The following is a 7,688-nucleotide window of genomic DNA, read 5'->3' as shown; positions in this document are numbered from 1 at the left end:
CTCTTTCAGCCAGAAACATACAGCGATGGGGCCAGACCATGGCAGAATCCTGGCCTCACTATCTGTGATGACTCAGCTGGAAGGAAAAATTGCTAACCCTCAACAGGTCGGGTAAGTTCACCCTAACCCACACCCTCCAGGCTCCAACAGCAAGCAGGAAGGTGACATGATCAGGCTGGGACAGGAGTGACCATCTGGATGATGGGATATGGACAGACATGGTGAGACCTCAAGACCCTCAGGCAGAGAAGCAGGGGCTGCCTGTGGTCACAGGGGGATGCTGCTCTGTTTGGTGTTTCTCCTCTTTCATGCAGAAACACACAACGATGGGACCAGACGTGGCACAATCCTGGCCTTGCTACCCTCAACCACTCAGCTGGAAGGAAGAACACTCTACAGGACAGGTAAGATCATCCTAACCCACACCCACCAGGCTCTAACAGCAAGCAGGACAATGACGAGCTCGGGCCAGGACAGAAGTGATGACAGGACACGGACAACCTCGGTGAGATGCTAGAGACTCTAGGGCAGAGAGGCAGGGGCTGCCCGTTGTCACAGGGCAATGCTGCTCTGTTTGGTGCTTCCCTTTCAGCCAGAATCACACAGCGATGGCCACTCTCCCCTTGAGAGCTCAGCTGGAAGGAAGAGCTACCAATGCTCTACAGGACAGGTAAGATCAACCCAACCCACACCCACCACAGTCCACAGCAAGCAGAGAGGTGACGCGCTTGGCCAGGATGGTAGTGACCGCTGCATCAGGATGACAGGACATGGACAGGCTCGGTGAGATGCTGGAGACCCTTGGCCACAGAGGCAGGGTCAGCCTGTGGTCACAGGAGGATGCTGCTCTGTTTGGTGCTTCTTCTCTTTCAGCCAGAATCACACAGCAATGGGACCAGACACAGCACAATCCTGGCCTCACTGACCTCAACCACTCAGCTGCTTAACTAGTGTTTTTTTTTTTAATTAATAATAATATTTACTAAATAATTATTCTTTTTCTTTTAATTAAATTATCCTTATCTCAACCCATAAGTTGTTCTTTCCTTTGTTTCTGAGGAGGGGGAGTGAGGGAGCGGTTGTGGTGTTTAGCTGCCTAGCACAGTAAAACCACCACACTTAGATGTTGCACATGATGTACAATGATGCACAATGATGCACAAAAGTGCTGTAGTTATTAACTATTCAGACACTGTCAAATACAGTATGGCTGCCCTTTGTCTTCTTGTAGTGTCACTAATAAGAAGAATGCAAAAACTTGAAAGGGATTAAGGGCTATCTTCCTCTACAGCTTAAGTAACAGCAGAAGATTATTATTCAGCTAGAATATTGTGGTTTAGCTCAAGATGCAGCTAAGTACCACACAGTTGCTCACTTACCCTCCCAATGTGCAGGGGAGAGAGTGACAATGCAACATACAGAACCATCCAAAATCAAATCATATTTCTGAGAGTATTGTCCAAATGCTTCTTGAATTCCAGCATTTTTTAACAAATCATATTCTTTTAAAGATCTTTATAAAACTGAAAAAAAATTCAGAGGTTCTGAGTTTTTTTTTTTTTTTTTTTTTTTTTTGTAAAATAGAAAATAAATGAGAAAAATACACTATCAAAATGAATTTGGGACTGAAAAACTATTATCAATTATTTACTGCATAAAAATGAAATAATAAATATTTCAAATAACATTAAAAAACATGACAAATAGAAGACAAAAGTATTGTTGTTATTATTATTTTATTACTTTGGGACTCAATGTATCACACTAAACAATAAAATCTGTGTACATATACAAAAAAAAAAGTACATATTTTTTCACCAATGTAAATGCATATGTATAGCCATACATCTATTCTATTAGTGTAAAAAAAGAAATAAGTCTTGATCGTGTTGATTCAAACATGAAAAAATATCAAAATCTAGATATCATTGATGAATATCTTTCATCATATCTTTTGATCATATCTTTCTTATCTTTTAATGAACCCTTGTCTGCCTGGCAACATAAGCTAGAGAGCCATTTGTAAGAATACATGACATGACACCACGAGCATTTGCCATTCATGGTACACTCCTCTGAAAGGCTGCCTACAGGTCCTGACGTATCACCACATCTTATGGAAGTAGGTTCCTGGATCTCCTTTCAGCACAAGGAAAATGCTCTATTTGGGAATTACAGCAGAGAGACAGTTAAAATCATAAAGTCATTAAGGTTGGATTATGGCCCTCTTAAGGACTTCTCACCTAGAAGGTTGTGCTGCAATCCACCAATCATATAAACCACCACAATGCAGAGGGGTGATACTATTCTTCAAGTGCTTGTTACTGATTTTTTCTTTAGCATAGATAATCTGAGAACATTCATTTAATTGCATTTTGATGCAAAAGTGATATATCTTTTTTGAATCGGAGGGTTGTATAACACATATAGGGTGGGGATAAAAGAAAGAGAGAGAAACATAGTGTTTGGAAACCTGAATTTAAATGCAAAGCTAATAATAAAAAAATATAATAATAAAATCTTAGAAGCTGTGCAAAAAGGATTTTGGAAAGCAGTCAGGAATATGCTCTACTCTTGGAAAGCTGGGAAAAGAAACAGCCAAACAGTTAAGAAGTAACTTCTGTCTATGTAGTGTAGAAAGACACAACTCATTATTTTTGGTCAGACTGACTTAAAATTATTCTCCATAATTTTAATTGCAAGTACTTGCTTTGGTCTCTTGTGACCATGCTTTTCATATTCTAGTCATATATTTCCTTTAATCAACTCTAATTTTTTTCTTATCCTCCACAGTCACAGGTTCACCATGTCCTGTAAAATAACAGCTGCAAATACTATTGGCCCAAATCCAGTATTTATGCACAGCTTCTGGCAATAAGTCATTTAGCACATCTTTTCTCACAATCCCCAAGTGGTAGGTTTGTGCATTACAGCTGATCTCAAACACTCCAAAATACATGGAGTTGCACCCTTGACCATCTGTTCTACATGGACATTAGGGTGGAAGATTTTTTTGGGCATGCTTAGCTCATTTTTCAAGCTGCATTATCACTTACAAAGCAACTTTGCTACCGAGTGTTTTGATTCAGTAAAAAGGAAAATCAAGCCTTGGCACAAGTTTGTCATCTGTAGCTAAGAAAATGTTCCTTATAAGCCAAAGAACAATCAAATATATTGCAAAAAAATCAGTCAGCACAAGAAAACAGAAATCCAAATGAGAGAACAGCTATGTTTGAAGATGGCCACTCACACTTCACCACCAAAACCAGCCTCTGCCTTTGCAAATTTAAAACATCCCTCAGTGAGGGGAAAACTCCACACAACACCAACATCTAGACAAGATACTGGATAAATAATGTGCTAAAAGTCTCACCATCTACTCGTGAAGTGCATCAAAAGCCTTCCAAAGGCATTATTATTAAATATGACTATTAAATTAAAGTGAAGGGGTGTGGGGGTGGTGGGAGTGAATCCTAACTAGAACACTGAAGCTAAACAGCCTACAGCCTAGCTGAATGTCAGGGTACCCACATGAAAAGGTATGTACCAGATGAAAAGGCGTGTAATGAAGTCATTGATTGCAGTTTGTCAGCCAAGCCACAGATCTTGGAAAGGTGGAAAGGTAAAAACATCCCACACCAAAGTAACTTATTACAGAGGAAGCGAATATCAAAGGTGCTTAACAAATGCATTACACATCAAAGCCTGCAGCCAGCAAAAGGCATCATTAGGCAGCCTTAGAAGGAGTGGGACTACAGAGCATCAAAAATTGAAGGATCAACAGAAAATGGATTACAATTATAGGTACAATATGATCTCTGTGGTCTTCTCTGGGAAAACACAACTTACAGTAAGGAATAATTCTCATCAAATATAATTTCATAATTTGATTTACCAAGGCGGCTGCATCTGTTCTGTTCTTCTTGCCTCTTCCAGATCTTTAAGATGGGATAATACATTACTCCCACCACACAGTTAACCAGCTTTATTCCTATAATTTCTGAACAGCTTTGCTGATACAAGAATATGTCTTATTTCATCCATGATTTTAACAAGTTTATTCAGTATTATTTGTGTTAAGCTGTGATGTCATTCTGTATCCTACCAATGCTGGACAACAAGGTAACCCTGCCCTGAAAGGTTTCCTATGACACAAGTATATGACACAAGGAAAGAAACAATTAACAGCAGAGTGGAGAATACAAGGAAACAGTGCAACAGCATCCACATAACAAAGCTTTAGTCGTTGATAGATATGTTGTAGGTATCATAGCAAAAGACTGTTTAAAGAAGATTTTTAATAATCACAATGCATTAACTTGGGAACTGTTTACAGGGTATTCTTCCCAGTATGAAGGGAAGCCTGATATTGTATGTTTAATGTAACATGTATGAGCTAGGAGAAGGGTATAGAGAGCTGCTTCCTAAGGAACAAATTATCTGGAGTAGCTCTCTGGTTATGACAGCTGATTTTGGAGAAGGATGGCAGAAAAAATAGTAAGAGACTCATGCGAGAGCATGTTAGGGGAACTAGGAAGGACTGTTAGCTGCCATCTGAGGGCAGACAGGCTTCCCAGAGGTTAGTAGTTCTGGCTGGCTGCCTTGGGATCCCCTGTGCTGGGCCAAAAAAAAAATGATATTTGAAGTAGTTTCCTATGCATAGACACAGAGGAAGACTGACCTCACTTAGACCATGAAAAGTATACATCAGTTATGTTGACATGTGAGTGAAGATTCATCTGATCAAAGTTCAGGCATCCACAGTGCAGTCAGTGACATTTGGGACAGGATTCAGACACGTGAATCCAGGTGTCTAAGTGTAGGCTTAGTGACTGTACTAGCCAGATCTCTGTTAAGTATAATAGGAGTTTTAACACTTTGGTCACATGTAGATACATGACTTGAAGACACATTTAGATATCTGAGCCTCAAGCTGAATCCTACCCCTGCAGTAAGATTTGGATAACTGAACATAGGCATCTAGACCCATTTTAGATATTTCTGGCTTCCAGACCTTGCACAGGAAAGATGCAGGTCTCTCATGAATTCCATGCCTATCTGTCATGCACACAGATTTTTTTTGGACACCCATGAAAGTATCAAACAACACAAGATATTTCAGCAACCAAAACCATTCCCTCAAGAGTGGTGCTAAATGACTGTTTATAAAATGCAAGTGGTTTAGTAAGGGAAGGGATCTGTCTTGGTTCTTGAAATGTCAAGGTGAAAGAAAATGTGAATTAATCTTTCATCGCTTTACATGTCTGTTTGCATATTGATCCTTATGAGCAAATGAGAAGGAAATATGTGCTTTTGCCTTTCCCTATTTATGGATGACATCATGGCAACAGAGAAATCAATAGAAATTCTGCCACAAGTTGCAAGGGGATTAAAGTTTCACTGAAACTATCACATTTCCAGACTCTTCTAATAATCTTTCAACTATATAATGTACACACACACACACATCAGAAAGTTATCCCTTGAAACAGCTTTCCCCTGAGTTTATGAACTGCTTCACTGTTTTGTCTCTCTGGTTTTGTTCAGAGCAAACAGAAATCTGCCCCTTTTTTATTCTTTCTCTGTTTAGGAAAAAAAAAAAAAAAAAAAAAAAAAAAAAAAAAGTTGCTTAATTAATAAGTTCTATCAATTACTTGTCAAATATACAGCCAACAGCCAACTTTGCAAGTTAATGTCTCCATCTCTTTAAAGCTATTCAGAGAAAATCTGGATTTACTAAGCAATCAGCCACTTTCTGGTACTGTGTGGTGGGAGACAACAGTTGTCTAATTTAAAGTCAATGAAAAAGCTACAAGATTTAGTACAAATCAACTAATATGGAGAATTCTGTTACAGAAAACCTTGAAGCAGTGAATCCTTCTCTCTTTACCCCATTTGTAACACTATCTAAAGGCTTCTAGTTTCACAAGTGGGACACAGACCTTATGGGAAAACAAATCTAACAACTGATGTCTCAGTTTCCTTCTTAATGTTGAAGGAGCCTAAATCACTTACAAAACTATATGTCCCCCACAGTACTTTCTATACTATTTATAACTCTATTAGTGGTGTGAAGAAACCTGCTTAAATATTCCCACGTGCTGGATCTTGCATTTCCTGTTGTTGAACTTCATAAAGCTCCTTCTGTCAGCCCATTTGTACAGTCTGTCAAAGTCCCTTAGAATGTTAACACAACTTCCTGGTGCATCAATTACTCTTCCCAGCTTTGTATTATCTGAAAACTCACTGCTGGTGCACTCCATCCCATCATCTAAGTCATTAAAGAAGAGGTTAAATGCAATAGTTTCCAGTATTGACCTCTGGATTATATCACTAGTGGTTGACCTCCATCTTGACTATGTGCCATTTATTACAATTTTTTGAGTCCAGTAGCTTAGCTAGTATTTAGTCTACCTTCCTGTTAATTCACTGAGTCATAACTTCAGTAATATTGCTGTGGGGATATTATGGGTGACAGTGTAGAAACATTGCTAAAGTAAAGAAAAACTAAATGAACTGATCTCCCCTCACCTGTAAAGCTAGTTGTTTTGTCTTAGAAGGTTCTCAGGTTGGTCACACATACATGCTGACTCCTCCTAGTTACCTTCTTGTCCTCCATATTTTTGGAAATGGTTTCCATAACAAATCACTCAGAAGTAATTTCAGAATAAATCACTTTCCAAGGGACTTGAATGAGGCTGAGCAGCCTGCAATTCCTTGGATACTTTTTAAAAAGATAGGATTGATATTTGCTGTCTTCCAGTCCTCATAAATCTCTACTGGTTGCCGTTACCTTTCAAAGATGGTCAGTGGTGGCATCTCAGATCAATGAGCTCCCTCAGCACCTATAGGTGTGTTCTGTCACCTACCATAGACTAGTGTATGTCCAGTTTGTTAAAATATTCCTAATCCTCCTCCATGGAAGATGGGTCTTCCTTGCTTCATACTTTCCCTTTGCTTTCAGTGGCCCAGGATTCCTGAATATCCATCTTACCAGTAAAGGCTGGAGCAAAGAAATCACTGATTACCTTGGCCTTTCCCATGTCCTTTGTCATGAGATCTCCTGCCTTATAAGCAGCTTAATATATATATACATATTAATATATATATTAATATATATATAATAGCAGCTACATTTTACCTAATAGTCTTTCTTTTCCTATTGACGACACCAACTTAGGTGCGTGTGTCAATCTGCTCAAGGATAGGAAGGCTCTGCAGGAGGATCTGGACAGGCTGGACTGATGGGCTGAGGCATACTGTATGAAGTTCAACAAGACCAAGTGCTGGGTCCTGTACCTGGGGCACAACGACCCCAAGCAGAGCTACAGGCTGGGAGATGTGTGGTTGGAAAGCTGCCTGTCAGAGAAGGACCTGGGAGTAGTGGTTGATAGTTGGCTGAATATGAACCAGCAGTGTGCTCAGGTGGCCAAGAAGGCCAGCAGCATCCTCACTTGTATAATAATAAACAGTGTGGCCAGCAGAACTAGGGAAGTGATTGTCCCCCTTTACCCCCTGTACTTGGCTCTGGTGAGGCCACACCTCGAGTACTGTGTTCAGTCTTGGGCCCCTCACTACAAGAAGGACATGGAGGTGCTCGAGTGAGTCTAGAGAAGGGCTACGAAGCTGGTGAAGGGTCTGGAGAACAAGTCTTTCGAGGAGCAGCTGAGGGAGCTGGGACTGTTCAG

This window comes from Oxyura jamaicensis, chromosome 2, assembly GCF_011077185.1.
Source record: "Oxyura jamaicensis isolate SHBP4307 breed ruddy duck chromosome 2, BPBGC_Ojam_1.0, whole genome shotgun sequence".
Classification (NCBI taxonomy): Eukaryota; Metazoa; Chordata; class Aves; order Anseriformes; family Anatidae; genus Oxyura; species Oxyura jamaicensis.
This window is presented reverse-complemented; position numbering follows the sequence as displayed.